This window comes from Triticum aestivum, chromosome 2A (genome assembly GCF_018294505.1).
Source record: "Triticum aestivum cultivar Chinese Spring chromosome 2A, IWGSC CS RefSeq v2.1, whole genome shotgun sequence".
Taxonomy (NCBI): Eukaryota; Viridiplantae; Streptophyta; class Magnoliopsida; order Poales; family Poaceae; genus Triticum; species Triticum aestivum.
In genome coordinates, this window is record NC_057797.1 from 530,154,321 (window position 1) to 530,181,342 (window position 27,022).

General features: G+C 48.1%; 1 long non-coding RNA gene across 22 annotated transcripts; it reads left to right on the plus strand.

Annotated features, from left to right (window-relative positions):
* The first annotated feature begins 18,816 nt into the window (after nt 1–18,816).
* On the plus strand, nt 18,817–25,505 carry LOC123189254 (uncharacterized). Of its 22 annotated transcripts, XR_006495680.1 has the most exons (10): nt 18,817–19,358; nt 19,879–20,028; nt 20,715–20,823; nt 21,125–21,689; nt 21,768–21,875; nt 21,999–22,107; nt 22,517–22,696; nt 23,930–24,065; nt 24,150–24,754; nt 24,835–25,505. It is a non-coding gene; the product is annotated as an uncharacterized lncRNA (long non-coding RNA). The 22 variants fall into 22 exon arrangements; XR_006495669.1 differs by having other exon boundaries at nt 20,712–20,823; nt 21,125–21,221; nt 21,412–22,107; XR_006495662.1 differs by having other exon boundaries at nt 21,125–21,875.
* The last annotated feature ends 1,517 nt before the right edge of the window (nt 25,506–27,022 follow it).

Below are 27,022 nucleotides of genomic sequence, written 5' to 3' on the forward strand. Positions count from 1 at the left end.
GCCAGTTCGCCCCCAGACTGCTCCTTTTAGGCGCCCTGGGGGACCGAACGGCTGAAGATGCTCTTATACCATTCCAATAAACTGAATGGCGGTTGTTCAAGCTATTTTCCACAACATTCGGTGAATGCAAAGGGGTACAATATCAAGTCTTAATGCTGTTGTTCAAGAAAGCCATCTTCAAAACTGCCACTGGGTTGCCCTGCACATCGCCATGTCGGTGCCGGACTTCTCGACGCAAAGGTAGGCCACGCCATGTCCAGACCTCCAGAACACCTCACGCGCCGGCTGCGATAATTGTGCGGCTGCAGCCCCGTGGCAGAGACGCCTAGTCGCGCCCGGCAGCAGCAACTCTTCCAGCTGATGCAACCCAACGTTTTCATGCAAGACCTGCTCATCCCCCTTTCAAAAAAAAGACCTGCTCATCCCGGCTCCCGTCGACCACCTCGACCGCGATGCTCTCGACTCCGGAAGGCAGCTCCTCCGTGGACGCGTGTGGCGCGAAGACGGTTGTAAGCTGCAGGCCATTACCAACAACAGCCGACAGAGATATCTTCTCCTTCTTCCTCCTCCTGCTCTGCCTCCTCTCCCTTGCCGAGACATGGCGCTGCACGAACAATTTGATCACCGGCTCTGGAAATGCGCCTGGCAATCTCGTCATGGAGTTTTTGTGGTCGTGTCCTCCTTTGCAGCACAGTGGCTCTGGGCGAGCCCGTCGAGTCTCTGACAAGTGAATGTTCCAATACACCGGATCAGTAGAAGCAAGAAACGGGTAGCAATACATGCCCCGGGTGTGCACCCGGTCGAGCTCTTGCGTGGCGGCATCGGCGACGGGCTTCAGGTGAGGGGCGAGCAACCGCGACCCCAAGCACTCGGCCACGACCGCGGCCATGTCCGTGCTTTCCGTGAGGCGCATCAGAATTCCGAGCACGAAGTTGTGCTCCGGCGCCTCGTGGTCACGGCACCGGAGCAGCACCCCGCCCTCTAATCCTCGCTCTAGAGAACTCATCGGCCGCCCCGCGAAGTAGTAGCGCCGGCTTCCCTGAGAGACCTCGTACTGGAAAGCTCTGCCCGCGAGGAGGTGCCCCGCGAGGGGATCGAGGATCAACATCTGGCGGCGCACGCTGCCGTGCTCCAAGAACCTCAGGAACTCGCTGGCGCCGTCCGCGAACCTCTCGTACCTCCGGACGACGGCTTCCGAGCAGTCAATCGACGGCTCGCCGTCGTTGTGGCCAGAGGGGGAGGACGAGGTCGAGGAGAAGAAGGATCTCGTGGCGTGAGCGATCCGTGCTGGGAAGGAGGGGCACTGCCTTGTCCCTTGGTCTTCAACGGTGCCGCGCTTGCATCGGCGGAGGACGGCGTCGCACTCGTCGGCGGCGCGCTTCAGCTTGTTCCGCCAGCGTAGGAGCGGGACGTCCGTGGCCGGTGGCCACTTGCCGGACGCCTCCAGCGCGGCCTCCATCCTGATGTGCGCCATCTCCAGCCTCTCCGTGTCGTCGTCTCTCTGGTTGATCTCCGGTCGCGGTACTTGTCGATGAGGAAGGAGGAGACCCTGCTCAGCGTCTCGCTGACGACCGCGGAAGCTACGATCTCCGCCATTAGGACGTTCGATCGATCGATCGCCGATATATATGTCAGATTCCTCCGCCCTGCTAGCTAAAAGGGGAAATTTTAAGCTCGCAAGTCGACTGGAACGGTGAAGAAATCTGAAGCTGTGCCGAGGGGAAGAAATCCCGTAGAGTCCTCAAGGAAACGGTGAAGAGCGTCTGACAAGTCTACGAGTCCTTCATCTACGTGTCAGCACTGAGAGCGACGTGGTTGGGAGAAGAGGACGTGACACTCGAGTCCTTCATCTACGTGTCAGCACTGAGCACATATATGTGGTACTACCAAGTCTTACTCTGAACAGTCTATGAATTTCTTTCAGTTCTTTTTGCGAACCCGCAAAAGGCTTGCGTGTCGATATACTATGAGAGATCATCATGCCCGGGCTCGCATGGACGACGTACAAGACAGGACAGCGCCCGGACAAAAACAAACAGCAACCGCCGGACCTTTCATACCCGTCTCAAACGCTCAGAACACCGCGCCGGTCATTGACCGAGCAAAAAAATCGACCCAATCAGACCTCTCAAACTGTGGAGAAACGCTTGAACTGATCGGCACCCCTCATATTCAGTCCAAATGTAGGGCAGATATGAAACGCCTCAGGCACGTCCGGGCGCGTCCGCCTGATAAGCCCGACCCACCACCGACCCCACAAAAACCCCCAACCCGGGCTACGAGCTCAAACCCTAGCTCACTCTCTCCCATCTCTCGCTATATCCACTCCTCTCCCTCTCCGGTTGCGATCCCATCCACCATGATGAGCAGCTCCGGCAGACTCCGGCTCGGAGCTCGACTACGAGGAGGAGATGGCCCTTCGAATTACGCTGGAGCGGTCCAAGGTGGAGACCGGTGGCAACTCCAGATCTGGAGCGTCGCCGCAGCTCCCACGCCGGTGCAGCGCGGACGCCAAAACTGGACCCTCCCGGCCCGCACGCAGCGACGCAAGGACAGCACAATTTTCATCGGCCCCACGCCGTCTCCTTCCCCGCCGACCGCTCCTCCACGTGGCCAACGCTGGGTGCTTGTGCCCGCGCCACCGGCCCGCATGCGCACTCCAGAGTCGGAGGCGCGCGCCGTGATAGGCAGCGTGCACGGGAGAAGGGCGCGGTGGAGCAGTCCGTGCGCCACCGCCGCGGGACTGAGCCGATCTTGTGTTCCTTTTGGATGTTGTCGTGGTTTTGTCATGGCAGTTGTCCTATAGAAAGGACTTAGTCATGGAGCCATCGCTACGGGTTAGCTTGAAGGGGTTAAAGCGGACACAAGGACGCAAGAGAGTTTATACTAGTTCGGCCCCTTCAAGGAAGGTAAAAGCCTACCTCTAGTTGTGATGGAATTGATGGGTGTTTCGATGACTAGGGAGCAAATAAGCTTCGCCTATGTCTCGAGTTGTTGTCTGTTGTCCTTGAACCGCCGCCGGGTCGTCCCCTTATATACATGGGTGACACCTGCCGGTTCAGAGAGTCCCAAGACCGGTTCATACTCGTATCCGGGTTGGTCTCTCCTTGTTCCTAACTTATATTACAAGTATATGCACAAAGCTGATGTACGGCTACAGGTTGTAAACCGACTACGGGCCCTGGGCCTTTATCTGCCTCTTTGGGCTTTAACACCTTTGAACTACTGATGGAGTTAACCCGGCCCAGGTAGGCTGGTTTACACCCAGTAGTAATATCCCCAACATTAGGCCCCAGATTGATTTGAACAGGTTCATGTCAATCCTTAGCAAAAATCTTCGTCTTCAACATCTTCTTGTAGTTGTTGAACCGCCGTGACGTCATCTTCTCCGTTTGCTGTAAATCGGCGTGACATCATCTGTCATAAAGAAAACATCCATGATATCTTCTTGTTTAATAGATTCGCAATGACCGAGGTGACCGCCCTACTTCCAAAATCTGCGGTCCCTTGATTCCCGCGCCTGACACATGTCCTTTGCCTTATAAATAGGCCCGAAGGGTCATTTCTTTTCTTCCCTTCGTGCCCTTCCTCTTCGTCTTCCTCGCGTCGCCAGTCTCAGAGCTCCGCCGCCGCCGTCGTCTTCTGCATCACCCTTGGCCGCTGCATCAACTTGAACGCGCCAGAAAGCCGCGGCGACCTTCCGCGTTTTCCTCAGCTCTGGTAGGTCTTCTGTTCTTCTCAACATAGATCTGATCTAGGGCTTCGTGTTCTTGCGGTGTTCATCACTTGTTCATACTCATGTACTAGCTCCTGGATGCACATGTGAACCCTTGCTTTGTGTAGCGGTAACTTTCAGTATCCGCCGCTAGTTTCCTGCCCAAAACCATAGATCTCACATATACTTCTGCCCATTGATTCAATACTGTTCTGCTTTGATCTTCGACTATTTTTCTTATTTTCTGAACTTGCTTCAGATCCAACGCCGTAACAAGACCTTGTGAAACCTGTTTCTGCATACTTAACCATCCGCAATCTCAATTGCTTCAATGTTTAGATCAGGCGGTTTAACCTTGATAGAAAATTTTCCAAACCGGTATATGCCATTAGTCCCCTTGTTGAACCGCCATATGTTGTTGCTTCATAAAACTCCGGTTTAGATAGATCTGCTTCCGGTTTAACGTTGCACATATCAATGTACCTTGTAGATTTCATCATGGCCAAGCAAGTGTATGAGTGCAACTGGGTCCCTTCTCGCGTCACAGAGGATCAACTGGACGATTTAGTCCTGATTGGCGCCTTGGGCAGCAAAGACACCATCCATTGGAGGGCTCCTGGCAAAGAATGCCCCCCCACACCTCGAGAAGGAGAGGTTGTTGTCTTCGTAGACCACTTAGCCCGGGGTTTTAAACCGCCCGGTTCTAAATTTTACCGGGATGTTCTAGCTGATTTCCAACTCCATCCGCAAGACACTGGCCCCAACTCTGTTACAAATATGTGCCACTTCCAAGTGCTCTGTGAGGTGTTCTTTCAAGAGGAGCCCACAGTGGAATTATTCAGAGATCTTTTCCATCTAAACCGCCGTACTGAGTTTACTGATGGCTCTAATACGGAGTTGGGTGGCATGGCGATTCAAAAAAGGAAAGAGGTCACATACCCTCACGCCAAGCTGCACAGTCACCCCAAGGAGTGGAATCAGACATGGTTCTACTGCAAAGACACCTCCCCTGCTGGTGAGAATCCCTTGCCTGGTTTTCGTCCGGAGCGGCTCAGCAATACCCATCCTTTTCCTCAACGATTGACTGCCCAGGAGAGAAGCAAATATGCTCCTCAGCTGTCAAAGCTCAGAGCCTTTATGGCCAACGGTTTAACAGGGGTTGACCTTGCTCGCTGTTGGATATCATGGAGCATACTGCCCCTTAGTCAGCGCTCCGGTTTGATGTGCGAATATACTGATAGTGTGGATGACCCACTGCGACATTCAAGACTCCAGCTGTCCGGTGAAGAAATCACGGAGGCTGTGCGTAAGATACTGAATGAACCGGAGCACATCTGCGCTAGAACCGGCCTGCTTCCCTTCTGTGCCACCAACAAACCGCCAGCTGTAAGACTTTGATTTTTCTCTTTGCTGAATCTGTTATTGATATGTCTGGTCATTGTTTTAATATCAGTGTCTGCATAATCAGGGCGATGATCCGTTTTGGAGCAAAAAGCTGCCGCAGGAGAAACCAGAGAAAACAGATAAACCGGAAAGAGCAACCCGGCAAAAAACTAAAGCTGTGAAGAAGACTGCCCACCGGAAAAGAACCACTGCATCTTCTAATCCGGCCCCTGATGACGAGGTGGATAATCCGGACTTTGAGGTAGAGCTTGACTCACTTGGTTTATTTTTCATGCATCTTATTGATGATGATATTTGTCAGGATGATGCCGAAGCCAGCCATGCGGATGTTGCAGAGGTAATTATTCTCTCTTCCGATTCAGAAACTTTGCCTTCACAAAAAATCCGTCAGGCAAACCGGAAAGTTAAATTTTCTCATCCTCTTGCTTATTTGGATCCTAAACTTCTTATGAAGACTCAACAACACGAAGCTCGCCGCACCACCCGGCACAGCGGCCAGGTAGTTACCTCCGCCGGTTTACCGAACAGTCCGGTTCGGAAACGTCATTCCGAGGTCTCTAATTCGCTTGTCAGTGCTTGTCCTAAAGCGGGCTGCTTTCGTCAACCTCTTAATCCGTCTGACTCCGATTATCAGGTTATTTCCCACTCATCTTCTGGCGAGTCGTCGGCTACTCAGCTCCCACCGCTCAAAACGGTGCTTGGGTAAGCTATATTTATTGTGATGTTTGTAGTATATTGCCTTAGAACATATGCTGTATTTAATTTTGTTATTCTTCTCAGGGCCAAACCTAGGCCGAGCAAGAAGGCCCGCCTGGATAAAGCGGCCGAAGAAGATGTCATTCTTGAACCAGGCACCACACCCAATCTTGAAGCGGCTATTCCTGAGGATATTCCCAATGATCCACCGCAGCCAGATGATGATCTTACTGCTGAGGAAATACCTACTGATACCTCAGGTCCTATCCATCAGCCCACAGGTTCCCTCCGGGTTGAAAGCTCCACCGGTCCTGCAAAACCTACTGACAAGCCAACAGCTCCAGTGCAAACCGGCGGTACCAATGATGATGAAGTTGTCATTACTGGCACTGGCCATACTGAGCCAAGCAATCCTGTCGCTTTATCCAAACATTCTGCCAAGGAGGAATTAGCTGCTTTTGGCAAAGGCAAGTGGAATGCTGATCCGACGGCCTACGCTGCTCTGAACACCCGAGATATCCATTCCGGTTATCTGAACCGGCTGTATACCAGCCGTGACTATGAAGTCGGTCTGGTTAATATGATGAAGGATAAATATGAGGTAACTTCCATATGCTCCTTCTTGCTTGTATGCTTTCATTCTTGTTGACTCTCCTAGCCCCTAAGGGCCGATTTGAAATATTCTTTCAAACCGGGACTTAATAATATGAATCTTGATGCTTTGAAATTTGCTGATGTAGTCCCCAAGGGCCGGTTCAACTTAGCGTAGTTAAACCAGTACTTTAAGTAAATGAAACTGCCGCATCAGAATACATATGATCAAATAGCCATTAGCCCCCAAGTGCCAAGTTGAATACTTATATTGAGCTTGGGACTTTGTAAACAATTGAAAGATGAAGATCGAATATGCATTAGCCCCCAAGTGTTAAGCACATAACTTGTTATGTGGTTGGCACTTGAATCCTTCTACCGATTTGTTGAAACATATATCTGTCTGCCTGCAGGCGGAGCTGAAGGCGAAAGAAAACCAAGTCATCGATCTTCAAGAAAACTTGAAAACCCAACAAGCTGAAACCTCCAAAGCAAAAGAGGAATTGGCCAGTGCCTTAAGCGCCATGGAACAACTTAAGGAGAACTTCAAGAAGAAACGGGCGGATTGGGCCACTGAAAAGTCCGCTTTGACCAAACGAGCAGAGGATGTCGAGGCTGCATTAAAACTAGTGACAGATGAACTGACCAGCATAAAGCAGCACGTTCATGCCATGACCACTGCTATCTTTGGTAAGCCATCTTGCCTTCTGAATTGGTTCTGCCTTCTTTACAGGGTCGCCGGTTTATTAACCCTTTATGGTATTTCAGGGACACGCATTGGTCACTTGGGGTCAGATGTGCGGAAGAAGCTAAAAGCCGCCTATACATTGGTTGAACAATTGTATACTGGTGCCCAGCGGATCATCTGTACCGCCTCTCATAACAAACCGGCGCCTACTTTGATTCAAGATACTCTGATGAAACTGTCAGTGCTTCCTGCCCGGATTGAAGAGCTAAAGAAATCTGCTGCTCGAACCGGCGCAATCAATGCTTTAATCCGGGCAAAAGCCTGGGTGCCGGATTTTGATCCTGTTGAAGCGGCTCAGGGCTATCCCAGCTTGAAGGAAGACGGATCAGAATTCGGTGAAGCGGATCTGCGAGCGATAAACCGGGAGGTGCGTCCACTAGCTTGTCAGTTGGCTGAGGAAGCAGACTTGTCTCGTTATCAAGCGCAATATGACAGTCAGAACAAGCGAATAGCTGCGCCAATCCATGAATCGGAAAATCTGATTCCTCCAATCCGTAAGCATACTTACGCTCCCGATATTGACCCGTCCTTGCTGATCCACGATGAAGCTGTTTTTCAAGCATTAATGGGAATCGACTGGACAACTGTGGATTTCCAGCCACTGGGTAGGGATACGGAGGCTGAAGCGGCGCAGGACGACCCACAACCATCAGGCCAGGCTGGTGACCAAGCTTGAACCGGACGCCGGTTTAAAACTGCCTCTTCTTCGCGAAAAACAATTATATTATTATGGGCACCATGTTGCCTTGTAATAGGCTAGCTGATACCTTTGATGTTGATATGCCTTCGTGCATAATTTGTTCTTCCTGTGGCAATGAACTTTCCAAAACACTTTCTGAAATGAAAAATTCGTCAAGTGCCACCGCGGTTGTACCGTCAGGCGGAATATGATGTCTGCATATATGAAATCAAAACAAAATTTTAAGTATGACCAAATTTTGAGATACATAATACCTGCCGTCATTGAGCGTGAAGTTGGCTTGGCCAATCTTGAAGCGGAGTTTTGCAAACCCATACTGTTGGAGGAGATAACAGCTCCTGTATATATATGACGCTGGTTTACCATGTAAACCGTGCCGGGTTATGATAACCACCGTGTTACTCCATAAGAGGATGTTAACAACAAGGATCAAACCGGACAAATAGTCTCCGGATTGACGTGAACTGTGTTCCGTCAATTGATTGGTTAAAAAACTTTGTCGGTTTAAAGAACACAATAAAAAGCAAAAAAAAACCTTCAAAGAAAAGTACAAAAGCAACGACAAAAACGTTTGCCAAAAAAGATTTATTTAAGCTGATCAAATGGCGTAACCATGGTCAAACACGACCAAGCTCCCGTTAGGTGTAACTATGGTTCTAGTTAGCCAGGTCCCCAAGTGATTCTTGTGGCATTTATGCCGACCAAATGGCGTGGTCATGGTTCGGGTTCGACCAAGCCCCCAAGTGATTCTGTGGCCTTAGGCCGATCAAGAGGCGTGACTGGTTCAGACATGACCAAGTCCCCAAGTGATCTGGTGGCTTTCGCCTATCAAGAGGCATGGTATTGGTTCGGACACGACCAATCCTCCAAGTGATATAACACGATGCTTTTAGCAAAGCGAACTCAAGGGGTAAACCGGAGGCCGCTTTAGAGCAACTCCGTGTAACCTCACATGATGTAAAAGAACAGATACCCCGCTTTAGCTGAGGTCCGGTTTATTATCATAATATATACATTTCATAATATGTACATAAGTATGGCCAATGGCTCAGGTATAGTAAGGCCGAAGATGAGCTATATTCCATGGCCTGTTAGTCTCTTCCTCTGATGTACGTGAGTCCTTATGCTCTCGAATATCGATCAGATAGTACGACCTGTTGTGCAGATTCTTGCTGACCACGAAAGGCCCCTCCCAAGGTGGGGATAGCTTATGCATATCAGTCTGATCTTGGATGAGCCGAAGCACCAAATCTCCTTCCTGGAAGGCTCTGGTTCTGACTCGGCGACTGTGATAACGACGAAGATCCCGCTGGTAAATCGCCAACCGGGCGGCTGCGATGTCACGCTCTTCATCCAACCGGTCCAAAGCATCTTGCCGTGTTGTCTTGTTGTCCGCTTAAACATAAGCCGTGACACGAGGTGAGTCATGACGGATATCGCTGGGGAGAACCGCCTCCGCTCCATAAACCATGAAGAACGGTGTGTATCCTGTTGATCTGTTGGGTGTTGTATTGATGCTCCATAACACAGATGGTAATTCTTCTACCCAACAACCCGGCGTTCTCTGCAAAGGAACCATGAGCCGGGGCTTGATGCCTCTCAAGATTTCTTGATTAGCTCTTTCTGCTTGACAATTGGACTGTGGATGTGCCACTGATGAAACATCGAGCCGGATGTGCTCCCGTTCGCAGAACTCCTTCATAGCACCTTTGGATAAATTGGTACCATTATCTGTGATAATACTGTGCGGAAAGCCAAACCGGAAAATCACCTTTTTGATGAACTGAACCGCCGTGGCCGCATCACACTTGCTAACAGGTTCTGCCTCCACCCACTTTGTAAACTTGTCCACCGCCACCAGGAGGTGGGTCTTCTTATCTTTGGACCTTTTGAAAGGCCCGACCATATCCAGCCCCCAAGTCGCAAACGGCCAAGTAATTGGAATCATCCTCAATTCTTGAGCTGGTACATGAGCACGTCTTGAAAACCTTTGGCAACCATCACATCGTCTGACCAGATCCTTCGCATCAGCATGAGCAGTTAACCAATAGAAACCATGGCGAAACGCTTTAGCCACCAGAGACTTTGAACCGGCGTGGTGACCGCAATCTCCTTCGTGGATCTCACGCAGAATTTCACGGCCTTCTTCAGGAGACACGCAACATTGAAAAGCTCCTGATACACTGAAATGATGCAACTCACCGTTGATGATAGCCATGGACTTGGATCGCCGGATTATCTGCTGGGCCAGAATCTCATCTTCTGGCAACTCGCCCCGGTTCTTGTACGCCAGGTAAGGAAGCGTTCAATCCGGAATAACATGAAGAACTGCCACCAATTGAGCCTCCGGATCATGAATAGCCAAATCCTCTTCACCAGGGATCTTCACCGACGGATTGTGCAGCACATCCAGAAAAACATTGGGTGGGACCGGTTTGCGCTGAGAGCCCAGCCGGCTTAAAGCGTCCGCCGCTTCATTTTTCCGCCGGTCCACGTGGTCCACCTGATAGCCTCGGAAATAACCTACAACAATATCCACCTCCCGACGATATGCTGCCATGAGTGGGTCCTTGGAATCCCAAGTGCCAGACACTTGCTGAGCCACAAGGTCCGAGTCACCGAAGCACTTAACTCGACTTAGATTCATCTCTTTAGCCATCCGGAGACCATGGAGCAAGGCTTCATACACAGTTGCATTGTTAGTACAAGGGAACATTAAATGGAGAACATAACAAAACTTATCACCTCGTGGGGAAGTTAATACGACTCCAGCCCCCGAGCCTTCCAACTGCCTGGATCCGTCAAAATGGATGGTCCAATACGTATGATCCGGCTTTTCTTCAGGTGCTTGCATTTCCGTCCAATCATTGATGAAATCAACAAGTGCTTGAGACTTAACCGCTGTTCGGGGCACATACTTCAAACCGTACGGCCCCAGCTCTATAGCCCACTTTGCAATCCGGCCAGTTGCTTCCCGGTTCTGGATGATATCCCCGAAGGAGCAGAACTGACCACTGTAATTGTGTGCCCTTAGAAGTATTGCTTAAGCTTTTGGCTTGCCATAAAAACTCCATACACCAGCTTCTGCCAATGCGGATACCTTTGCTTGGACTCAATGAGCACCTCGCTGATATAATAGACTGGACGTTGAACCGGATGCTCCTTACCTGTCTTCTTTCGCTCCACCACAATAGCCACGCTGACCGCACGAGCATTAGCAGCAACATATAGCAGTAACGGCTCCTTGTCAATGGGAGCGGCGAGCACAGGCGGATTGGCCAATTGCCGCTTTAAGTCCTCAAATGCTTCATCCGCAGGAGAACTCCAGATGAACTGGTCCGTATTCTTTAACATCTGATATAAAGGGATTGCCTTCTCCCCAAGGCGGCTGCTAAACCGGCTTAACGCGGCAATCCAGCCTACCAGGCGTTGAACATCATTGATACACTTCGGTTTAGCCAGGGAGGTGATGGCTGTGATCTTCTCCGGATTAGCCTCAATTCCCCTGTTGGACACCAGAAAACCCAATAACTTGCCCGCCGGTACACCAAAGACACACTTGTCCGGATTGAGCATCATCTTGTACGTCCTTAGATTATCAAAGGTTTCCTTCAAATCGTCAATCAGAGTCTCCTTCTCCCTGGATTTAACTACGATATCATCCACGTAAGCATGTACATTACGTCCAATCTGCTTGTGAAGACAATTTTGTACACACCGTTGATAAGTTGCCTGGGCACTTTTGAGCCCAAAAGGCATAGACACATAGTAGAAGGCTCCAAAGGGAGTTATGAATGCCGTCTTCTCCTGGTCCTTAACTGCCATCTTGATCTGATGATAGCCAGAATATGCGTCCAAAAAACTTAAACGCTCACAACCCGCCGTAGCATCAATGATTTGATCAATACGGGGGAGGGCAAAAGGATCTGCTGGACAAGCCTTATTAAGATCTGTGTAATCTACACACATGCGCCAGGTGTCGTTTTTCTTAAGGACCAGCACTGGATTGGCTAGCCACTCAGGGTGAAAAACTTCAATAATAAAGCCAGCTGCTAAGAGCCTGGCTACCTCTTCTCCAATTGCCTTGTGTCTTTCTTCGTTAAACCGGCGAAGGAACTGTTTCACCGGTTTATATTTAGGATCCACATTAAGTGTGTGCTCAGCGAGTTGCCTCGGTACACCTGGCATGTCAGAGGGTTTTCATGCAAAAATGTCCCGATTCTCACGGATGAACCCGATGAGCGCGCTTTCCTATTTTGGATCCAAGTTGGCACTGATGTTGAACTGCTTGGACGAATCACCAGGTACGAAGTCAACCAGCTTAGTTTCTGCTGCCGATTTGAACTTCAGGGCCGGATCGTGCTCCGTAGTTGGCTTCTTCAACGGAGTCATGTCCGCCGGATCAACATTGTCTTTATAGTATTTCAACTCCTCGGTGGCACAAACCGACTCTGCATAAGCCGCATCTCCTTCCTCGCATTCCAAAGCGATTTTGCTGCAAATACACATAACAGGGCCGAGCCATAAACTTGGCGTATGCCGGACGCCCAAACAGGGCATGATATGGACTTTGGATTTTCACCACTTCAAACGTTAATGTCTCCGACCTGGAATCATGATCATCCCCAAAGGCCACTTCAAGAGCTATCTTACTAGCGGGATATGCTGATCTGCCAGGCACTACACCGTGGAATACTGTATTGGACGGTTTGAGATTCTTATCTGTTAGTCCCATACGACGGAAGGTCTCATGGTATAGGATGTTAATGATGCTCCCTCCATCCATGAGCACCTTGGTGAACTTGTAACCTCCCACCTGAGGCGCCACCACCAGAGCCAACTGACCCGGATTATCGACCTGGAGTGGGTGATCCTCTCTGCTCCATATGATTGGCTATTCAGACCAACGTAGATAACGGGGTGTGGCCGGTTCAACAGAGTTGACTGCCCGCCTCTGAACCTTCCGGTCTCGCTTGTCCAAGCTAGTGGTAAAGACATGGTACTGCCCACTACTCAACTGCTTTTGGTTGCTTTGGTAACCTGACTGTTGCTGCTGTTGGTTGTAACCACCCTGGTTGTTCTGACTATTTTGACCATTATGCCCGCCCGGATTACCATTAAATCCTGAACCAGAACTTCCTCCACCGTAACCCGGCCCGGATCCTGAGCCGCCGCCAGATCCGTGATCATACCGGACATTATTAGAATTCTTGAACTCCTGCATAATAAAACAATCCTTCCAAAGGTGGTTTGCTGGCTCCTCCTTCGTCTCATGTTTTGGACAGGGCTGGTTTAGCAAATAGTTCAGGCGGTTTGGGTTGGGGTTGGGCGCTCCACTACGATTTTTCGGCCTGCCCTTGCGCCGCTGGCCATTGTCCTGTACGTTGGTATTAGCCACAAAATCCATGTTGCCATCCGCTTTATGCTTGCCTCCTCCGCCATTGCCTACCCAGTGATGCTGCTGACCTTTGGAGCTGCTCTTCTTCTTCCCCTTCCCTGTCTTGTCATCATCAGACTCAGGATCCTTGGTACTATCAGAATCAGCATATTTTACCAAAGCGGGCATGAGGGTTCCCATGTCGGTGCAATGACACTTCATCCGTCCCAATTTCAACTTCAGGGGCCCAAACCGGCAGTTGCCTTCTAGGGTTAATACTGCGGTGTCAGCGTTAATGCGGTCTGAGGAGTGCAACACTTGTGAAACCCGGCGCACCCAATGAGTCGTTGACTCTCCTTCCTCCTGGATGCATGCAGCTAAGTCCACTATCGACATAGGTTGTTTACAGGTATCCTTGAAATTGTTGATAAACCGGGCTCGTAATTGGGCCCATGAACTGATAGAATTAGCGGGCAAACTTTTTAACCAAGTACGGGTCGTTCCTTCAAGCATCATGGTGAAGTATTTCGCACATGCCGTGTCATCCACATCGAGCATCTCCATGGCCATCTCATAGCTCTCTACCCATGTCTCTGGTGGTTGACCCGCCGTATAATTTGGTACCTTGCGTGGGCCTTTGAAATCCTTGGGCAAACACACGTTGCGTAAAGCGGGGACGAGGCAAGGCACCCCCAAAGAACTAGAAGTAACACCAGGCTCGATCGAAATGGTTGGACGAACCGGCATGGGCTGCCGAGCCTGATGCTGTGCGGCTAACTCGGCCTCCCTACGCGCTCGGGCCCGGTTCACCACTTCCTGAGCGTCATCAGCACTACCTGTCAGGTTGTTACCACGGGGTGTTCCACGTCATTCATTACTCGACACTGATGGTTCATCCATATGTCTGCTATAGCTCCGGCTTGGACGGGGGGTCGAGTGGATTCGGTCGCGGCTGTACGAGTACGCCTCCTGTTGGGCCAAAGCTGTCCTCAGAAGTTCCTTGACCCGTCGCGTCTCTACTGCTTGCGGCGAGTCACCTTCAACTGGAATGGCCTCCAGTCATGCAGCAGCGGCAACAAGATTGTCCATTGGGTTGGAGTAGTGACCCAGAGGTGTTAAAGCATCCCGAGGTATAATGGTGTTTTGACGAGGCGGGTCCATCTGACGGGGCTGAACCGGTGTAGTGGTCCCAGGGGCTTTTGCCCGGTTCCCCTTCAGCGGATTATTGGCCCTTGGTCCTGGAGTGTTGAAAAGGTCTCTGGCCTCGAAAACCGGAGGTAAGCGGGACCGGTGCTTCCTCCTCATGACTTCATGCGACGCACTCTAATCCAACATAAGCCTGTAGGCCTGTGCGTCTAAAGCGGCCCGCTCTGCGGCCATCCTGGCGTCCTCAGCCGCCAGATCTGTTTTGGCCTCGGTGATTTGTTCCTTTACCTTTGCAATCTCTGTGTTGTGAGCGTCCTGATCTGGCGGATTAACTGCCATAAGCACAGCCAACGCATCAAATAGTTCTGATAGAACCTGAGCCGGTGGGCGCACAGGGCCTCCCGCCCCGGCAACCGTTGCCGCTGCTGAACCGGAGATCGTTGCCGCGGCTGTCGAAGAGTGAAGCGCTGCTTGTGTTCCGGTCATGAATATTCCAACCCGGTTAGGCAGATCAGAGGGGTCCGGAATACTGTCGCCATCGGAACAGCTCTCAATCCGGCCATCTTGTAGCTGATAAAGAGATTCGGTTTCTCCGGTCGAGGATTCGTCACCGGAACGAACGGTAGTCGCCTCGCAAAGCTCCGATCCATCCTCATAACTCCCTCCATGGATCATTCCCACGAAGGCACGCTTCATGGCCGGTTTAATCTGGGCGAATCGCGTACGCTGAGCCGTCTCGACGAGGTCGGTGCAGATGTTCGGCTCAGGGCCCGGTTCATCGATCTTGCCAATGAAAACGTGAATGCTACCAAAGGGGACCCGGTACCCGTACTCAATTGAGCCGGCCTCGGGGCCCCACCCTGCGTCGTTGATGTAGAGTTTGCCGCGACGACTCTTAGTCATCCGGCCTACGGTGTAGCCCTTGAGTCCTTCAAAGCGGCCCTCCAAGAACCGGAAACCATCGTGCGATAGCCCCACGGTGGGCGCCAACTGTCGTGGTTTTGTCACGGCAGTTGTCCTAGAGAAAGGACTTAGTCGTGGAGCCATCGCTACGGGTTAGCTTGAAGGGGTTAAAGTGGACACAAGGACGCAAGAGAGTTTATACTAGTTCGGCCCCTTCAAGGAAGGTAAAAGCCTACCTCTAGTTGTGATGGAATTGATGGGTGTTTCGATGACTAGGGAGCAAATAAGCTTCGCCTATGTCTCAAGTTGTTGTCTGTTGTCCTTGAACCGCCGCCGGGTCGTCCCCTTATATATATGGGTGACGCCTGCCGGTTCAGAGAGTCCCAACACCGGTTCATACTCGTATCCGGGTTGGTCTCTCCTTGTTCCTAACTTATATTACAAGTATATGCACAAAGCTGATGTACGGCTACAGGTTGTAAACCGACTACGGGCCCTGGGCCTTTATCTGCCTCTTTGGGCTTTAACACCTTTGACCTACTGATGGAGTTAATCCGGCCCAGGTAGGCCGGTTTATGCCCAGTAGTAATATCCCCAACAGATGTGGTGAAGTATGTTAATGTCCATTTGCAGTCGATCTTGTGTTCCTTTGCAGCCGATTTTTGTTGTCCGTCGTTTGATCACGTAAGGGTAGATCAATGTTTGCATCTGTAGTATGGATACAAGGCACCGGATATGAGATACGCGGATGCAGAGTGACAAATATGAGGGGTGCCCGGTCAGTGCCCGCGGACGCGCCCGAGCTCTAGATGTTGTAGAGTGCGTCCGCGGGCGTTTGAGGGGCTGGATTAGCCATGTCCGGCTCTAGATGCTAATTTGGCCTCTCAAACGCTTGCGGTCACGTCTGCGGACACTAACCGGTCACTCCTCCGATTTCCTATATCCATACTCAACCATGCAACGCCGATAAAAACAACATAGATCATGAGCGAACATACAAATGCACAATACGTTCACCAAAAGATCACAATAGGATCTTCAAAAGATCGTCAATGTTCACATAATGCACATAATAGAACGGGCAAGTTTAAACTACATCTAAAAACTTGAAATTAAAGGTAGAAGGCGGATCTTCACCACTTCCTAGCTGGCCCTTTCCCCTTCCGGTCGACGGTGCAGCTGTAGATGTTGCCATCCGCTGCTCACCATGTCGAAGAAGGCCGAACATTGCCAGATGGGAGTTTGGGTGGCGGAGGGAAGTGAAGGGGAGTGGAGTGAAGTGGCTAGGGTTTAATCCGGCGAGCGAAAGGGGAGGATATATGTGGGATCGGGTGGGCTAGGGTGGGCTGGGACTGACGTGGCGGTGCGCCCAGGCGCCTCATATATGTCCTAAATTTGGGCTGGATATGAGGGGTGCCGGTCAGCCCGGGCAAACCATGCAAAGAAAACACCTACGTAGTACATAGATCAACTAATCCTCAGTAACGCTACTCATTGTGGTCAGAGATGTCCACTATCTTTGTTCCAGACTCCAGGTACATGGGGCGCAGACGCAACTCCGACTCCTCCTCTGCCTCCGCCTAGGCCTCCTCCATCTCTGCTTCCACCTTGTTGAAGAATGTGTCGGTCTCCGCCTATTCTTGTTGGAGGAAGTGTCGGTTGGACTCCACATACGCCTCATCCTAGATGGACTCCAAGATGGTTGTCTGCTCCACCGATTGGGCGACGACAAACTCCGCCATGGCCTCCTCCATGGTGAAGCCCGCAAACGGCGTCGGCTCCTCCGGCTCCATGGCGTCCAACTCCTCCAGATCCGCCCCTCCATGGGTTCCGACTGCTACTGCCCCTCCTTCTCCGGCTCCGGCGAGTTCGGAGGCCTGCAGCGATCCGGGCGGCACGCCTTGCCCGGATCTCCTCCTCGATCTAGAAGTGGCACTCCGGAGTTAGCCTATCATAGGTGGTCTTCTTCTGCAGGGCCATATCAGGCGGCGAAGGAAGAGGGAGGTGGAGACGGAAAGAAATGTGCTCGGGCTAGCGGCTAGGAGAGGGAGGAAGAGGATGTGGATAGGGCTGGGGACGTCGACGATCCGAAGCGGCGCCACACATCATTTACACCCCACCGGAGGAGACGCCCGTTGAACTGTTGTTTTTTCGGGCGATTCCGTGTGGGACCCGGCCGTCTGCCCGATGTGGTGGACGCGCCCAGGCGTCCCCATATCTGCCCCATATTTGAGCTGGATATGAGGGGTGCTGGTCAGTCCGGGCATTTGAGACCTGTTTGAGGCGCCCGTCTTGGTCGGGTTTTTTCACCAGCCACTGACCGGGATGTTCGCGTTTGAGGCGGGTTTGGGGTGCCCGATTGTAGATGCTCTAACTATCGCAAGATATGAGTCAACTCTGATGCCTCAGAGAACATCCACAGCTCTGCCACAGTGGTGGCTTGCCGACAGGGGTCCGACCGACTACGACAGAGCGCTCGAAGACGCGGGTGTTTCTCTCCTTCCACAGCAACCACATGGTGAGTAGCACGATAGAGTCAAAGCCTTTCTGTGTCCGCGGTGGCACAAGCGTGCGAGGCGCGACCACCAATAAACAAGGGTGGAATCCGGGCTCAGGGTGAAATTGGCAAGGCCGCCTCGGGAGAGAGTGGAGTGCCATACCTCACGGGCAAAGACGAATTGAACGGTGATATTTTTTTTGAACTAGGATGACCACCTTTCCATTACATAGAACATAAATACATCTTTCCAGGAAACATCTAGGAGGAGTGGAAAGAGAGGTAGCGAGTCCAACACACTCCCAGGAAACCCACCACATTGCTCGCCATCGAAACGAATACTATGGGGCGAAAACCTGGCAGCACCAAAATAGCAAGCCCTATTACAAGCCCAAGGGTCGATGCAACATTCCCAGCAAAGTGGGGACGGAAAGAGACCATCAAGTACAGGAGACCAAATACGATAAACAGTAGCAAAAGACCCTGACAAATCAGCAGCATATTTGAATCCCAAACTTTTCACTCTCCTTTTGATCAACGCATCAACAGAAGGATGGGCCGTCTAATCCTTCGATCGGCAGCCTGGAAGCTTCACAAAGCCTCATCAAATTCATGGTGCCCAACCTGATCATCTCAGCGCCGGATCGTAGCTTCTTCGCATCCCCCTTCAGTTGAAGACCTGCCAAGTACAGGAGAAAAAAGCATACAGAGAACACAATCTCAAAAGAAGATTTGATCATTTTCTTTTCAAATGTAGCCCTGTTGTGAGCTAGCCAAATGGCCCAAGTCAGAGCAGCAAGACCAACCATATGAAACTTTGCCCCATTAGGAAGAAATTTATGACACCATACATTGTATTTCTAGTAGTTATTGGGGCATAGTCAGTCCCTAGCACCACCACAGCAGATCTCCAAACCACTCGGTCCACTATACAAGTAAAAAATAGGTGGGTGGCAGTCTCAATCGGAAAACATTAACGTGTGCAGAAGGGGCGCTTCGTCGCTGCATCCATGTGGGTACAAAGGATTGGCCCGTCGTTTCCATTGTTTAGAAGAAAGAAAAAAATGTGTTCGCTTGCCCTGCCCTCATTCCCCATCCGCACATCCCTCTCCCTCCCTCGTCTGCCGCCGCCACCACCACCACCGGCGACCTCCTCCATGGTTGCCACCCCACCCCCTTCTCTCCCCCCTTACCTTCTCCTCATCAGCGACCTCCTTCCCTCCCCCTCACCGGATCCGAGGCGTGCGGGCGCGGAGGCGAGCTTCTTCAGCGGTGTCCGCCTCCCTCTCATCTCCTCTGCTACTGCTCCGCCTCTCCAACCGCCCCGGGTCGCAGCCGCACCGCACGACGGCAGGCCAGGCGAGCTGCACCGCACCAGGTGGGCTAGGGCGATCTCCAACGCGAGCGCGCGCACCCGTTGCCCACGCCAGCGTGGTCCCCGGCCCCGAGCAACAGGAACACATGGTTCCTACCCGGGTCGCCGTAGCCGACACCGTCAAAGAGAGGTGGCGGTGTGGACAAGGACGCCATGGCTGTCTTCGCCGAGAGCGTCCGCATCTTCATCCACTGTCTCTCCACCATGTATGTGCCTCCTGCCACACATCTCCTTGTTCATCCTTACCTCCATTTTTGCTCTGATTCTTGGGAGTAAACCTGATTGATTTGGTGTATTAGGTTAATTAGGGTGGCCAATTCTTTTTGGGTAATCTGGGTGCGAATTTGATGCTCGTGTTCCATGTTTGGGGGTTTCTGGAAGTAGAAAATAGTGATTATTAATTTATTGGCATCAGTTAGCACTGATGGAGATTAGTTTAATTTATTGGATTGAAATTCTTTCATGTATCAAAATAGTGTTAGTACTTATGTGTTATGGTATTGAATGGTTTACCAAAAGGAAGAGGGCTAATTTTTCTTGCTGAAATGAACTCAGCTGGCAACCTTGCTCCTGGAAAGATTGCCGAGAAACATTTTGATTTTATAATTGGATTTATATATAAGTAAATCTTGCATCTTGGTTGGTCCAGCTATGCCTATGCCTATATCTGAAAGTTATTGGCGTACTTTTCCCCTTCTTAAGTCGATATTTCATTTTGATTTGTAGGACCATGAGTAGGGTTGCTCATCATTAAGAAGTGTGTTTGTTCATGGATAGTTGCACAGTGGAGGAAGAATTTGGTTATTTGGAGTGTGCACTGGAGTTATTGGAAGATAATTCCATTACTAGATCACAACTTTTGGGACATAAGTACAGGTAATAGCTCTGCTTTCTCATTGGTGTTCCATTCAATATTCAATCAGGAAAAACACTCATGAACTGGAGGGTCATACATTGATGATTTCATTGGATATCTGCCTTAAAATTAATCTCTTGTTTGAAGGGTTTTCTGATGTGTTAATTCACTTATAAGAACAACTATGTACATGGTTGCTGCACTGCATGATATCCTATTGTATTGCTTCCCATTGAAGATTAATTATGAAAACAGATATAAAATTGTTGCTGCTTTTGCTAATAGTTGCTACTCACTTGCGTTTGGATCTTCGATGCCACCATTTTTTCCCTATGGAGAACTGATACTTGTGTATTTGCTTTTGTTGTTATGATAAATTTTGTATTCTGATTTTGTGAACTGGGTCTGCACCGATACACATTGTCCTAAAAAAAGTTAAATGGAGACACTCTGATGATGTTAAAGCATTTTCTATATCTCGAGTATGAGGAAGTTAACCAGATGGAATGTATGATGATAAGCGCTCTGTAGTACAGATGGTTTAGTAGTACCATACTACCTTGATTAGATGTTTATAATTGAGGTGCCGCACCTGGTTATGCCCCTGCCCGTCGTACAGTCTAATCTCCCTCCCCCTTGCCTCCTACCTTCTCTCTTCAGCTCCTCTATTTATTTGTGCAAGTTCTTTTTTGTTTATACCTAGAAGGTGTTTGATGAAAGTTCAGCAACATCCAAGCATGCTCAACTCCAGTTCGCCAACACTCAAAATTTAAACAAAACGAGAACATCGAGTGTGCACTACTGATGCCATCATGGTAAACTCACTGCTCTTGTTTGATTTTATTTATGTAGTCAACATTTTGGTGAAAGGATCCTCACGTGTTAAAAAATTGTACTCACATAAAACTGAGTATTGGTCTAAGGAGCTGGTGGCAAAACAGGAATTAATGTTCCTTTATTTACTTAGAGCTTATGTTCAGATGATTGACATTTGCGTATCCCCTGTTTGTAGTATCATTCTGTGTCTTGTGTTATTCCTATCATTTTTTGTTCTCTACAAATTGTAAATTTTGAATTCAGTTCACTGATCTTTGATAGTCATGTATAACTTGGCAGAAAGGTTTCCCTACAAATAAAAACCATAAGTTTCAGAAATACGACAAGAAGGTCATGGGTAAGACAAGACAGCAGATGGCTTTGTTTATCAATCAAGGTTGTCGTACATACGATTAGCTTGTACATGCATCGGAAATTCACATTTGTCATCCTTTAATTTTGCTATCACATGGTGTGTTGTGTGAGTTAACAGGGATCAACTGAACTATTTTTCAGTTTGCATCCTCTGTTTTTTCACGGTTCTTTCAGGATTTGCTTGTTCACAAATTTCTGTGTTGTTTCTGCAGGCATTATTATGTCACCATGAACATTGGGGATCCGGCCAAGCCTTACTTCCTGGGTAGCCCAAGTTTGCTTGACTGTTGGTTGTGCAGTCCTTTATTCTGTAACTGTACCTTGACTATCAAGGCATGCAGTGCCATTTGTTTCTTGTAAACTTGTCTTACCTTTCATGCATTTGTCTGTTTAGATATTGTAATTTGATTTCCCGCTTCTCCGTAGAACAAAGGAGGAGGTATGGCATGCAATCTATTGGAAATGTGTTGATGTACTTCTTAACAGGAAGGTTGTTGACAATAACCACACGTAATTTTCTGGCATCTATGCTATTCTCTGTACTAACACATGCTGGTGTTGCTGTCAGTCTTCCATGGCAGGTCTGAAAGTTGGGAATAGAAGCATAAATATGAGAAAATCAACGAAATAAAAATTGCTACCATTTAGGCATCTTATTTATTGTATTCTCTTACATGTAGGTCCTCTGTCATGAATATCCTACTGAATTTGCATCTTATTTTCATTACTACCGCTCACTGCGTTATGAAAATACGTCAGACTATCAGATCTCAAGAAATTGTTCTGCTTGAGAGTGCAGATGGCGTAAGGCAGGAAAGGAAAAAGGCTTTTTGTGGTGATCGGGATCAATACCGCCTTCGGTAGCAAGAAGCGTCGTGATTCTGTCAGGGGGACCTGGATGCCTCAAGGTTCATTACTTTGCAATTCTACCTGATTGTCTCCCTTGTTTTGGCCTGCTGTTGCTTGCTGGATTCCTTGTTCTTAGTTAAAATCGATGCAGCGGAATGTGTATTTAATCAACTAGGATGATGGCGTGCAGATAGCAAGGAAATTACAGAGAAATGTGCAAGTACATAATCAAGGGATCAAATAGGATCATCTATTGTCCCAGCAAATAGAATCAATTAAATGTGATTTTTTATCATCATAACAACTAGAATAATCAGATAGGTTTATTTAACATCATAGCTGCCTTGGGTCATACAGTTTGTTTTGTTGCCTGCTTACTTTCTGCTAAGAGTTGAGCTATTTACATTGGGATATCATTTAGTTGTTTGACTGTTATTTCACCACATATATCTCGTCGTTGTTTATCAGGTGAGAAACTCAAGAAATTGGAAGAGGAAAGGGGAGTCGTCATTTGATTTATGACCGCTTCATTTCGTGTTTCCTCTGTGTGGTGTGAGGTGCGTGTTGTTTTGAGAGCTTGAAGCAAGCAGAACGCCTAAGGAGCGTCCTGGGGATGACAGAGGCATTGGCGACGACATCAGGCGAGAGGTATCGAGATTGCAAATAGCTTTCCTGTTTCTGCGTTTCTTACTGTATATGTAACTTCGTCAGTATTCAGATCGTATAGCCTATGGGGAGCAGCGAAAAAGTGAATTTGTTGATGCTTACAATTTGGACTGATATGTTTGATACATTTGCACTATGTCTTCTGTAATAGACAAATTTTATTCTCGCAGTTTCAGGTATTATGGTTGATAGCATACGGTTATTTTTAAGATCAAAAGTATATGATTATTTTCAATGCACCCTGGTAGAGTTGTTCCATTTTTTTAATTAAATATTTGGGTATTGAGACAGCATGAACTCACTAAGTCACTACTATTGGTTCCCTAGCTTAACATTGGTGTGAAGTTCTCAACCTGATATCTCTCACAAGTTAAAAGTGGCCTTAAATATCAACTCCTTTATCACTAGCTTTCATGATATTTTACTTTGTGAGGCTTACTACATTATTTTGTATATATGAAATGAAATGTTATTGTGGCTCAACACCCATGGAGTTCTCTTTACAAAATGTAACCAAGCTGTATGATTTTCCGCGCCAGAATTCATCAAAATTCTATACCTGACAGTCATGATATGATGGATCTGGACGAACCATTTGATCCCACGTTTAGTCGACCTATGGGCAACCATTTTGGTAATTACGAGAGTACGTTCATATATATGGTGACTGATACAAGAGGACGGTAATTACCTTTTGATTATTTTGATTTAGCGGTCATGTCTAATTGCTTGATTGAGTAATAGTGCTCAACATGTCACATCGTATATTTCTGATTAGTGGTACATATTGTAGTCTTAGTGATACCTTTACTTTTTTTAAATCATTTTCCACACACACATGACTGATACAAGACCATAGTAAGTTTTTTATTTGTCCACCTGCATATTTTTTCTGTTTCTTGATTCTTGGGTTACGGCTCGATTGTTTGATTCTTGTAGTATCGCTCTGTTAATGAAGATAGTGCTTGTTTGCGTGTAAACACTAAGATACTGTGTATTACCTGTTGTGCTTGATCAGTACACCCTGATATGGATCGCCTTCCAGAGTTCATGTTAACTCTAGGAAATGATGTAGGTTTCCTTTTATTATTCTGTCCCGTTCATTACATATGGTGTTTTAAATTTGATCATGATATATCCATTATATATGATGCTACAGCTACATGTTCATTCAGAGTTAATTGTTGTTGGGGCTAAACGTACATTCCATTACAGATGAAGACGACATCGATCAAGAGCTGCTTGCACAACCAGAGGCGGCATGGGCTCAACGCAAGTGGACCATCATCCAGCACGTCTTGTTCCTGTCCATGCGACATTTCCTCATACATGAGGGCTACATCATTTACAAGTAAGGAGATTAACCTCACAACTTCTTGATTTTCCCCTCTTTCCAGTGCCCTGCTCCCAGAACTTATTGTCTTTGCTTGTGCAGATTTTGATTATGTACGCCTACAAGGTATTTGTTGAAAATCCCAGAGGGCTGGCAGGGAAGGAGTGGTCTATATAAGCCATGTGATTCCATTCTTCAAAAAATCAGTACCAGACAATCATAACAAGATGATTTTGAGATTAACGAGAATCCATGAGATGAATAAAAGTATGAAGAAACAAGGAATTCTGTCACAGGAGAAACTGTGGTACAACACTTCAACACGGCACAGGAGGCAGATCAGGGCAACTTCAAGGATAAGGCAACATCTGCAGACCTGGAGGTGGTTGAGGTGACCTTGCTGTTGGAGTGGTTTGCCGAAAATTATCGGCAGTTTGGTTGCACGCTGGAGCTTATCACAAACAACACACAGGATCTCAGTTCTGTACGGGCTATGGTGGGATAGGAGGGATCCTGCGCTACCGGGTTGAGGTGAACGCTTACGAAGACACACTTGATAAGGAGTATGATGAAGACTTTGAAGACCAGTCAACTGAAACTCCAGTGAATTCAGTACAGGAGGAGCATGTCCTAGCCCGGAACCGGAACGCGCTACGCGCCACAGCAGGAGGCTGAGGCATCTACAAGCTCATCGAGGAAAGCTTAAGGTTTGTACTAAATTATGGCAACGCTTCTCTTATAAACAAATGATCACGTTGTAACATTCGATTCAATTTTCTTATTTTAGGAAGACAACGAGAAGACTTGAGAAATGATGATATAAAGTATGCTGCTGTTGCATGAGTTAAGTCCTCTCAGCGTGATCTAGACAAATCTAAGACAAGTAATTTGGGATGGAGGTAATACAAACCAAAGTAATTTTGCCCAACAATCACCAAGCCACATACATGCGACATTGTACCGAGTAGGCAATCCAACTTTCTTTTGACAGTGAGTAGGAAAAAAATGGCATGACTTCAAGTGCGACCACTAGAACTGTGTGAGATACCCTTTTTTGTAATAGATGATGCGTCATCAACACATCCTGATAGTGAGCTGTGTTTGAACCTATGGAGATTGCTTCTGTAGACAAGCTTTACAAGATCTTCGAGAGAGGCCAGCTAACACGTAGGCCATCAGTCACTTCATATGTAGAGAAGGGATGGACAGCGCGACTGACGCCTTTGCTGGTTCCTTCTGGCACGTGTATATATAATGTGGTGGCACTATCAAAGTTGAAGTACTGATTGTGCCCATTCCAAATGAACTGTTTCTCTGAACTTTGTTCTTAAATAGACACATCGGGTCATCCCTCCTCGGTAAAGGGGTTAGTTTGTTTGTTCTTTCATCAGCTCACTCCAAGCTTGATTACATGGAGCATTATGAAAAGGTTCCTTGGATCTTCTTGGTCTGCAACAACTGTTGATGCTGGATGTAGCCATCTTTCTGAGTTTCTTCCTGTTTAGTTGGCTATCTCTTATCTGAAACTGTATGACACATTTGCTCATTTTCTTATTGTGCCTTGCCGATTTTACTTCAAGCAGGGGCGGAGCCAGGATTTTGGTATGGGGGGGCTAAGTCAAGTTCATTTTTTTCTGAAGCAAAAGTAAATAACTATAATCATACTATATATTGATGTGTTGCACACTAAAAAACATGCATACGATTGTATGAGTTTAAATTTGCCTCTACAATTGCCAAATAAGATGAAAAAGTTTAGTAATTTCACTGCAAGAGAAATTACCTGCTAACTCTTTTTCAACATGTAAGATCATTCAATATCGAAGTAACTCGTCTCCCATATGGCGGCGCTTAACTGATAAATAAATAGTTAGAGTGTTTAGGGGCACTTTGTCGCTGATATGGTCCCTCAGGTGTATATAGAAATTGGAGCTTCATCTTCCTTGTCCGGTGGTAGCTCCAATTTGACAATGTTTATCAGGTCTTGCAGATAACTTGGGGTTATGTTGTTTTCTTATTCTACAACTTTTACCATGTCCGGCATATTCTTATTATGAGTGTCAATTCGACTGGGATTTGTAACTTGCGCATCAGCATCATTAACAATTCAGTAGGTTGAGAACTTGAAGAATCCGGCTTAAAAAGAATTAATCATAGAGGCATTTCGTGGCGCTTTTATCTTCGTATCTGTCGAATTGCAGTCTCACAATTAGCTGTTCGACATAGGAAAAATTTGCATCACAAATAGGAACTCATATAAGATAATTCGCATCATGATCACCATTATTTCAAGGATAATACAAGATAGGATCGTACCATCACAAATCACACAACCGAAACAAGTAAACAACAAAAAGCTGATGTATAATTTGAACAACGATACAAGACAGGAATTGAGATTACTAGATGGTGTGATGTAGTGATGTGTTAAACCATGTGTCCTTGGCTAGTTCCCGTTGGTTGGATCCGGAAGATTTGGCAACTGAAGAAGGTTGCGTCGCGCCATTGCCGTAAGAATAGGATTGAGAGCAGCAGCAGGCTGGGAGAGCAGAGGCGGCCGGGCGGCCTAGGGCACGGAACGGCTGCGGATAATTTTCTGCGTACTAATCACAGGAGAACACAACGCCAAGGAGGAGACTTGAGCCAATAGCCCAACCTGACTGCTAGTAGGCTTCACATGGGCCTTATTCCCTTTTCTAAACTTAAGGCTGAGATAGGGGGCCAAGTATAGATATACGTGGGATTACATGCTTTCGTATCGCTAATTAGACAACATCGCTCGATCATTAGGGGGGGCCAGGCCCCTGCTCGCCCCCCCTTGTCTCCGCCACTGACTTCAAGTGCACCCAACCGTCACTAACTCTGCCTTACCTTTACATCCAATGCTCATTACTTACATTTTACAGTTCATTTACTTTAATTTCTTGTGTTTATTCAGTTACTACTTCGTACAGATGATTGCAAATCATTTTAGC